This window comes from Salvia splendens, unplaced genomic scaffold (genome assembly GCF_004379255.2).
Source record: "Salvia splendens isolate huo1 unplaced genomic scaffold, SspV2 ctg355, whole genome shotgun sequence".
NCBI classification, from domain to species: domain Eukaryota; kingdom Viridiplantae; phylum Streptophyta; class Magnoliopsida; order Lamiales; family Lamiaceae; genus Salvia; species Salvia splendens.
Genome location: NW_024598999.1, coordinates 1 through 10,599, shown reverse-complemented (window position 1 = coordinate 10,599; position 10,599 = coordinate 1). Strand labels below are relative to the sequence as shown.

Below are 10,599 nucleotides of genomic sequence, written 5' to 3'. Positions count from 1 at the left end.
ACACAATACACTATAAAGCACAAAGCACGATGTACACATAATACACTATAAACAAATACACGTTACACACATTATATGAAAAAAATACATGCATATACACACATTGCAATAGTTACACAAAATACATGCACGACAAACACGCATATACGCGAAATCAAGACACTACTCTCGTATGGCGGATTATGGCGGTTCGCCTAAAAACCGCCACAGGGATATGGCAGATATGGCGGTCAATAATTAAATAAATAAAATAATACTTATATATTTATATATAATTCAGAAATTAGAAAATAATTAAAATATAACATCTAAAACACTTTAAACAATTAATAAAGTATAAAATACAACTCTAACCTCCATGTTTCTTGCATAATGCCCCATTCCTAAATACAATACACACGCAATGTTGTCAAATGTCGGATATGGCGGTGTTATGGCAGCGACATGGTGCTATGGCGTTTCAACCACTGAACGCCATGCCATAGCGCCATGGCGCCACCATATCTGCTATTTGATTACATTGATAAAATATACACGCGCTCCACATACACAAACAAAAAAATGACATGCACACATACATAAAATACACATGCAGGTACTGCACACACTACACACTATTACTGTCCTGCCATGTAAAAAGGCATGACTTCTTTAGTAATCAATTCACATTGGAAAGAAATATACCTTCAAGACAATTTCTTTAGTTGTTTATCTAGGCTCCATTGCATAATCTGTAATTTAAAAAAGCATAACTTCTTTAGTAAAAAATTCACATTGGAAAGGAATATATCTACAAGAAAAGTTCTTCAGTTGTCTATCCATGGCAACCGGCACTGAAAAAAAAAAAGAAAACATATAACTGGAATGAAGCCATAGTATAAAGCTTCTTATTGACAACCATTTGGTTTTCAATATTAGTTGTTGTACCTGCGACAATACAAAAGTTTGTTGCAAAAGTAATAGATCGTTAGTAAGTATTTAATACAAGTGTGATGGATGTGGAGAGACTTGACTAACTGCATATTCTGATTGTCCTTGTAAAAGGCCTTGAGCATAAGGAAGCTGGTCAGAATATCCTAAGCTAACTCACTTGTCATCCCCGGTCAAAGTTCCGTATGAATGAGGGCTAGGTGTAGCATACTATTATCGTGATTACAAAATCAACCTCCAATAGTACCATTGAATAAAAATAGAAAACTGAAGCAACCAAATAATATAGAATTACCTCAATCTAAAATTTGAGGATCATCATCATGTTCGGCATTGCATAAATCTCAGCAAGAAACCAAGAATTCCCATTGTCCAAGGGTAAGGAGGCCTATATCCAATACCTGTTCGAACAGGGTTAAATAATCACATTTACAGTCCTAACCAGGATATTTGCAGAATTCAAATGACCATTTGATTTGAGAATACTACCATTTTTATATCAATGATCAGGAGAATTATAAGTTAGCACATAGGTAACCAGAGAATACAACCATAACAAGGAACAAAAATCCCCAGAGTAAAAGCATGTGAAAACCAAAAGGACCAAAATCAAGTGACAGTGACCAAAAAGTATAAGACAGCTACATCCAATCACCTCTACATGAGTTTCTCTTCTCTCAGCCGTAACAGCAATCCCAATGTTAATATAATCCATAAGCACACAAAGAGAAAGTAGCACAACTAAAGTGATAATTTACTTGCTTAGGTTGACCTAGAAGACTGGCAACCTGACGAGGCAGATTGTATTGACAGCACAATGCCACTGCATATCTAATTGTGGGAGTGAGTAGATTAGCTCTCAAAATACTGTCAGAACAAGGAAAAATAGAAAAAGTATCAAGTGAACTAAAGTAGACAAAGACCCTATTACTTGCCTTAAGAAGTTTAGGTGTATTGTGCTGGCTTCTTTATGTAATTAGGAGTAACGAATGGTTTCTTCTCATCTGGAGAACATGGTGGTATATGTTGTAGTGGAGGATCAAAGAAGGAACTGCTAATCTAGACAATGTGCCTACAATCTGAAAATAAAGGACGCAATTGCATTGATCATGAGTTCACGCAAATAACTTGGAGTAGAAGTATTATCACAAGCACATAGACAAAAGGACCCAATTGCAGCGATCACGTTAAAGTGCTATCATGATGACATCCAGATAGCATTATAACATTTGTCATGTTTTTAGGAAACATACATTTGTTTCTCATATTCATGTTCAACTACTTAACAAGCAAATAGTATTACTATGTCAAATACCTCAATATGTAGAGCAAAAGATTGAATAAGACTGTGTCACTGATCAGTATTGGCACTATGATGATCAGTGATTCAGTATAACTATCTGAAATCTTATTAAGTGCTCTCTCTACAATGTGCTCCTATAATTGCAGTACTGTGGCCAGACGTCAGACTGAAATTCATAATAATTACATTAACTGATAACCTAGGAAGGGATGAACTTTTGAATCTGCATGCTTCTTCAAAGCATCTAAAACAGCTCATAAAGCAGTAAAGTACCCAGAACACTTACTGACTGATCCTAAACCCTAAAGGCAAACTGGAAATTTTAGAATGGGGTACATTACAACTATCACAGTAAGCTTGAAGATTATTTTACAAACACTATTTAATGTTCACTCAGTAAATCACTTAGCATGATCAACTGCTTCAGAACTATACGAATCGAAAACAAGAACAATCAAGGTTAGGGCTAAATAGATACGAAATCAATGATATTAGAAGTACTATTTAGATTGCAAAAAAACTCACCCTTTTTGGCTTCCGGTTCTCACGAAGCATGTCGATGCGGCTGGTAAGAGTTACTCCGAAAACGCTTATCGAAAAGGACTGAACATCCGAGGAGAAGAAGCCATGGAATTTCGATGGCCCTGATGAATATCGAAACTGAATTATTAGCGTTCAAGCACAGCATTTTGAATTAAATGAACTGAATCCCAAAATATCTGTATGGGGTGTTCCAAAGCAAGATGCGAAGGTCATGATCAAAGCAAGATATGTCAAACATATAAAAATTCAGATAACCTGCTTTGAGAAGTTACGAATTGTGGCATGCATATTTAAAGCAGAGGAGAAGGAAAAGGGGGAGGGGGTAATGTTTACAAGAATAGACCATACCATATCATTTCTATTACATTTCTAATTCCATCTCCCATATGTGGACAACAAACTACCCCTAATGTTTGATGAGAAGGTCATTATCAAAGGAAGATAAGTCTGATAGTATGAACACTTCATTACATTAAACGTATGAAACTCTGGTAAGGCTGCTTTGAGAAGGCAAGAACTGTGGCATGCATATTTAAAACAGAGAAGGAAAAGGGGAAGGACGTAATGTTCACAATATTAGATCATATCATACTAAAAGGAAAACATCAGAGTACTTCCACACTCCGTATTTTTATTTTTGTATTTATGTTAACGATTTTGCTATTTTTATATAGCAAGCGGGCCATGGGGGGGGAGGACAATTTAGACACTAAGAATCACATAGACCAAGGATAGGCATGTTTCTACACTAACTAAAATAAATAACTCTGGAATATACCTCATCCTTATGAAAAGATGTGTACCCCCGCCAAGCAATTAGAGGAAATAACATCAACCATTTTTCATCCCATGGGTATAGCAAGCAATTTTATGGCCATGGACATTCATTACATAAGAAGACAACTTCCATTCCTAAATAAAGTAAGATAAGTTCCAAAAACATGTTTAGTCGATTCAATATAGATTACAGAGAACCCTTTTTGGAAGACCTACCTTTCAACTCCTCTTCACGTCGTTGTCTATCCATCCTGCAAAACAATCAAAGATGGTAGATGTAAAAGAACATAGATTCAAAAGCAGGGAAAGTAGAACTAAATCAGTTGCAGTACTCTCGCCTCTACACTAGACGTATAAGATGTTGAGTTGGAACATATGCATGTTCAATGGTACCAGATGCAACTAGCATGTTTTTAGCTTCATTCTTGAATCCTTCAGTTGTGGCAATTGCTATGACCTGCATAATTTTCACCAAAGAATGCCCTCTATTAAGATCTAACAAAATAAACAAAACATAATGCCAACAGTAATGAAGTAAAAGCATTCCATCCACCACGCCCTTAAAAGGATGATATCTTCCAAACCCTGGTTTGGCATTTGCAATATGAAAAAGCACCCGGTGTACCTACAAAAAGGAAAAAAAGTAAATTATTTAATCAAATACATCTACAAGAACAACAGACTAAAATAAGTAAAAGAACAAAAATTGTTTAGCTGATAACCTTGACGAAACAGATCTACCAGATTCATAATTATCTGCAATGGATGTGGTACGAGAAAAATCAATATAATGATATGGAAAAGTGGAATAACCTTATCTATTTTTCATTATAAGATGAATGGGTTATAATGGAAAGTAGCATATTAACCTTGAAAGGCTCCATATTGCTTCACTCATTCACTAATAACAGCTAAAGCAAAATGTTGTATATATCTCAATTTTTTGGGTACATATAAGGGAAGAGATATAAGATAGGTCTAGGCGCCACATAGCAGCTAAAAGAGTTGGCCAACATCAATCAAGTAACAAAAAATTTGGATGTTCATACCGTTTCTTGTCCATAAACCCTCTCAATATTTCATTAAAGCATGGTTCAGGCCGCTTTACAACCATCTGCTTATTTATCCTGGAAAGGTAACCAAAAAATATCTAGAGACATAAGTTGATACACAACTTACCTACAGAATAACAACCTTGCATAATGAAAAACCATCATAGTAGATGCAGTGGGTTGACCAGCTTTATTTCATCAAGGAAACTCCCAATCCAGCAAGTTGTCTTCTTGATAGCCATTTAAAAAGATCCCTGCCGCCCTTCTTATGCCTATTTCAGCATCTGAGAGAATAATATATGGTAGCTAAACGCTAAAGACATCAGCAAGCGTGAGGTTAACAATACTCAAAGCAGGAAGTCGAAAAACACTATTTTCTAAATGACTACAGACATTTTATCGAGATGAGCAGCACCAAGCATTGGTACTCTCATTGTACACTCAATCATATGCTTTTTGGTGTCGCCAAGGCATTTCAAGGCATCTGAAAGAATGCCCTGCATGAGCCACATTTCATGTAAATGATCAAGCCTCACAGGAGCTATGTACATGACAGAAGAGTTTGAAATTTGGGATTTAAAGGTACAAATATTGTGTTTGACGTTTTCAAGATTATCTAAAGGATCCCAAGTATTTATAATATTGGGGATTGTAACTCACAGTTAGTTAGCGCAAGAGACTCTTAATAATAGTATAACTAATAGTATACGAGAGTACCTTGCCTGACTTCTCAACTGGCAGTCCATTGCAGTCGTAAGAGTACCGATTGTGGACTAAGTAGCAATAATAAAAAAAAATGCTGTTACTGTCGTGTGGACCGCCCTTTTAGAGCTCCAATAGATCTCCTAAAACAAGAAAGATAAAAGGGCATATCATGTAGATAATTATATACTCCATATACAAAGTTGATAGTTATTTCAAAATTTTCACTGAACGTACCAGTTCCAGCAGGCAGAATAGGTTTGTTCGCCTCTTCCAGAATTTTGGTCACACTTTCAATAGATTCCGAACGGACCTACACTGAAGATAAAGTCAGATTGACAGCATGCCCTCTTAAATCATTCATAGATTTGATGATTAACAAACATATTACTCCATTTAACCAACTTTCAAATCAGAAACCTCTAAGCCTTTTAACAGGGGGGGTAGTCTTTTCACTGATATCTTGACGTGGAAGACCATCCATGCCAGTTGATGCCACCACTCACCGCAGTTGATGTAGAATCAGTTACTTTATCAACCTTCCTAAAGCTGCAGATGCATGCAAAGGGTAATATTTGTAATTTGAACTGAAGAAAAAAACATATCATAAGAAAAATGACAGTTACACACAAAAAAAATTAATATTGTCATACTCGGCGTCGAGAGTACTTAGTAAAGCAAGTTTATCATCGGACAGAAATCACTTTATATCTTCGAGAAGAGAAAAACACAGTTACTTCTTTTTCAATTTGACTATTAAGATTTCCATAAAACCCCTCTAATAAGCCACCTCCCAAACACATCCCCAGATATGAAAGCTGAGTTTTAAAAAATGTATCCCCATAAGACAGAAATCCCTGTATATCTTCAAGAAGAGGAAAAAAACAGTTAATTCCTCTTCAGATTTGACTATTTTGATTTCAGTAAAACCACACTAATAAGCTCCCTCGCAACACATCCAGTGACTGAGGTTAAAAAACGTAACACCTGGACCAACAAACTGTTGCATTTCTAGATGTAGCTGCACTAGATTGTAAACCGACGTACTTGCATAAGTCAATTAAATCCTGGAAAATGATTATCACGCATGTTAAAACCGATAAGTTTTGAGCACCTTCAGCTTAACTATGAGAAGTACCAAAGTCGTCCACTGCAGAACCATCCATGATAGGCATTCACTAAGAACCTATGGAAATATCACAGTTATATTCAAAAGAGGAGAGACAAACAGACGATAGGTTTGAGCACCCGGCAACTTCCCACATGGAAATATCTACATAGCTTTAAGCGCACCTCGGGTGAAAGAATATCATGCAACCATGCTACTTGTTTCAATACAGAATGTAACACAGCTCAAGTCAACGACCTTACAAGAGGAACTTTGTTTTTCACTGCTACCTTCACATCTGTAGAAAACTAATAATCAATAAGATTAAAACTGTAGAAAGAACTTTCTAATTCCAAATCATAATAAAGACAAATTCTTCTTTATTTACTTGAGACCCATGCATTAGTTTTTCCTTTATATATGCTGTGGAGACAGCCACGGGATCCAATAACATGTTTTCGTTATTAGTCGAAAAGAACTCATCAATTTCAAACAAGTGCCTGATTGACCTTTTTCTCGTAGCAATCTGCAGAGAAACATCACAGTTATATTCAAAAGAGAAAGACAACAGGCGACGGTTTGAGCACCGGCACCTTCCCACATGGAAATATCTACATAGCTTTAAGCGCACCTCGGGGAAAGAATAGCATGCAACCATTTGTAGAGCTACAAAGCTGGATCAAGTGCAGGTGCAGCCAATCCTGTTGCAGGTCCGAATACATCTTTAATACCCGACATCGATGATTCATCAAGTTACTTGAAATTCTCGAAGACCAGAGTGAGTATCTGCTCAATTTGAACAGAAACAGAAACTTCTCCCAGAAAACTGGCCTGATCAGGAAAACAATCAAGACATTAAATTAGATACTATCATACAATAACCAGGAAATGTAAAAATTATAAGAAAACGACAACTTGCCACATAACGACCTACCTCTTAGTGACTCAATGTGTGCTTACTTTTGTCTTTGATTACCACGGGCAGCAGAATGTCGTGCACCAAATCAAGATAATCTACTGTTGCTGTGGAGATATCCATAACGTATGAAAGGTATCTAAAAGATCGAAAAGCAAGAATGCATTTAACAATTGTGGAAACATATATAGCCGTTCCAGGTAACCAGAAATGCACATTCATGATACCTGAGCTTTGTGTATGCATCTAAAACTCCAGAAAAGATGCAAATGAATCCACCAACCATTTCCACGAACCATGTAGCAACAAGTTTCTGTGCTGAAAACTGTTGGCCTTTCATCGCAGTCTCCAAAACACAGTCTTAAGCGATAGTTTCTGCTACAGATATGCACTGACGTAACACATAGTTAGTGATGCCACTTTCGCCGAAGGATGGAATCTTGATTCTGAACGAAATAGGCCCGCTAAGCATGACATATAAACATCTGCATATACCTTGTAACTATCTTTATCTGCAGTGGTTGAGTAGTTGATGTATAGCTGTATTTTTCTCAGCTTTTTCATGCTCTTTTTCCCCGGATATAACACACTGACGACGCTTCTTCCCCTGCATTAAAACAAGCAGAAAAATTTAACCCTTTCAGACACATAAACAGATCTGTTTCAAAACAACAAAAAACCAAACATGAGGTCAAGATCAAGTACCAATTCATCAGAAATGTCAGCCACCTGAACAAGAACATGCCCACAATATAATTCAGATTCAGATCATCTCCAAATCCACCTGGCAAGCTGCAGATCAAGAGCAGTAATTCACTTATTGATGATCTGCCAAACTTAAGAACTAGACGGAGAATGAGAAACAAAACATATAAAACACGAGCTTCACCAGGTCCCGGTTGCATTCCCAATGCATCCTCTTCGGACGAACTTTTCAATCTCAACATACAAGAATATGATTCTGCAATTAAAAACAAGATTTGCAATCCGAGTAGAAGTTAGATTGAATGAGAAACAAGACTCCATAATTGATATATGAATGAATGTAAGAAACATGCATACCTTGCACCAATTCATAAGTTGATGCGCTTTATGAGCATGGGTACTTCTTTCAAGTATCCACGAGTCCCAACAATTAAGTGTGCAACGCTTCTATGCAATAAAGAGAGCCTCTTACAATGTCAGATTTTTTTTATTTTTTCTTTTTTCTCTTTTTCATTTTTTCCTTTTTTTCTTTTTTCTTTTTTTCTTTTTTTTGTTTCTTTTTGTTGGATGAAACAACCAATTTCACATTTGATAACCTTTGCTGAAATGTTTCCAGCTTCACCGTGGATGAAGACTTTAAAGATGTAAACGTGAAACCAGTGGGTTGCTTCGTCCCCATTTTTCACATTACGAACTGAAAATAATAGAAAAACTTTGTACAGTTAAATACAAGCCATGCTCAAGAAGCATAAAACAATTTTCTTGTAATACCACATAGTCACCTTGAACTCTAATCTTCCCGATGGTTTTCTTAGACTTTACGTAGCGCCTTCACCCACAAGTTCAGAATGATCTTTCCTCGTCAGCTTTTCCTCTGATTTTAATAATATATTTCTTAACCTGCAAATTTAACTGAGGAAAGTTAATGTAACAGCAGATATACCCTTTTAATAACTTTCTTTTGTGCAAAGAAACCAAAATATGCTTTGGAAGCTAACTAATCAGCATATGCAGCAGAAAATTAAAAACAAAATCCAGAGATTATCTCACCTAATACATCCCTCAGCAGTGAACATTCATTTTCCAAAAAGGGAGGAGCTCTCATATAGCTCCTTGCCCACGAGTGGAGGCATAGCCGGACAGATGCATCATAAGATAAAACAGCATACCAGTTGCCTAGACCACTGCATCAGTTTTAGATGAAATAACAAGTATTAAAGATCTGCTTCCATGAAAATAAGCTAAATGAGAACTATTAACTTCAAGATCTTTCATGTTATCAGGCATAAAGAATCCCGAATTTCCTATGGAATATCTCCTAGCATAAAAATTGATAATGCTTTTTGCAACAATGTACTTATAGCTACGCAAATCTAGAAGTGAAGAAAAAGATATTTTATTAATTCATCTGTCATCTCTGACATATTTCTTTGTGGAACAGTGGAATATAAAGTTTTTTACAACGGAGTTACTCATTACAAACAATTGAGATTCCGAGACATATTTTGATTCAATGATCAATATCAGGTGTTAAAGAAGTAATTGATTGAAAAAAATCAAAATAAATATGCATGGTTGAGAGAAACAGATTATGCTTCTAACTTACCTCCAAAATAAATGAGGGACATATTCCTCGTGAACCTAGGTATGGTCGCTGTGTTACTTGTTTCAATACAGAATGTAACACAGCTCAAGTCAACGACCTTACAAGAGGAACTTTGTTTTTCACTGCTACCTTCACATCTGTAGAAAACTAATAATCAGTAAGATTAAAACTGTAGAAAAGAACTTTCTAATTCCAAATCATAATAAAGACAAATTCTTCTTTATACCTTGAGACCCATGCATTAGTTTTCCTTTCATATATGCTGTGGAGACAGCCACGGGATCCAATAACATGTTTTCGTTATTAGTCGAAAAGAACTTATCAATTTCAAACAAGTGCCTGATTGCTTTTTCTCGTAGCAATCTGCAGAGAAACATCACAGTTATATAAAAAGAAAGACAAACAGGCGACGGTTTGAGCCGGCACCTTCCCACATGGAAATATCTACATAGCTTTAAGCGCACCTCGGGGAAAGAATAGCATGCAACCATTTGTAGAGCTACAAAGCTGGATCAAGTGCAGGTGCAGCCAATCCTGTTGCAGGTCCGAATACATCTTTAATACCCGACATCGATGATTCATCAAGTTACTTGAAATTCTCGAAGACCAGAGTGAGTATCTGCTCAATTTGAACAGAAACAGAAAACTTCTCCCAGAAAACTGGCCTGATCAGGAAAACAATCAAGACATTAAATTAGATACTATCATACAATAACCAGGAAATGTAAAAATTATAAGAAAACGACAACTGCCCATAACGACCTACCTCTTAGTGACTCAATGTGTGCTTACTTTTGTCTTTGATTACACGGGCAGCAGAATGTCGTGCACCAAATCAAGATAATCTACTGTTGCTGTGGAGATATCCATAACGTATGAAAGGTATCTAAAAGATCGAAAAGCAAGAATGCATTTAACAATTGTGGAAAATATATAGCCGTTCCAGGTAACCAGAAA

General features: G+C 36.3%; 3 long non-coding RNA genes across 4 annotated transcripts; all 3 read right to left on the bottom strand.

Annotated features, from left to right (window-relative positions):
* Positions 1 to 860: 860 nt before the first annotated feature.
* Positions 861 to 4,013, bottom strand: LOC121789843. Of its 2 annotated transcripts, XR_006048160.1 has the most exons (5): positions 3,947 to 4,013; positions 3,770 to 3,804; positions 2,759 to 2,877; positions 1,226 to 1,331; positions 861 to 1,140 (listed from the first exon to the last, which is right to left on the bottom strand). It is a non-coding gene; the product is annotated as an uncharacterized LOC121789843 (long non-coding RNA). The 2 variants fall into 2 exon arrangements; XR_006048159.1 differs by having other exon boundaries at positions 861 to 1,331.
* A 2,810-nt stretch (positions 4,014 to 6,823) lies between these two features.
* Positions 6,824 to 7,650, bottom strand: LOC121789841. The gene is made up of 4 exons (XR_006048157.1): positions 7,559 to 7,650; positions 7,350 to 7,470; positions 7,047 to 7,246; positions 6,824 to 6,941 (listed from the first exon to the last, which is right to left on the bottom strand). It is a non-coding gene; the product is annotated as an uncharacterized LOC121789841 (long non-coding RNA).
* Positions 7,651 to 9,684: 2,034 nt separating this feature from the next.
* LOC121789842 lies at positions 9,685 to 10,281 on the bottom strand. Its single transcript, XR_006048158.1, has 3 exons — positions 10,107 to 10,281; positions 9,869 to 10,005; positions 9,685 to 9,779 (listed from the first exon to the last, which is right to left on the bottom strand). It is a non-coding gene; the product is annotated as an uncharacterized LOC121789842 (long non-coding RNA).
* Between the last annotated feature and the right edge of the window lie 318 nt (positions 10,282 to 10,599).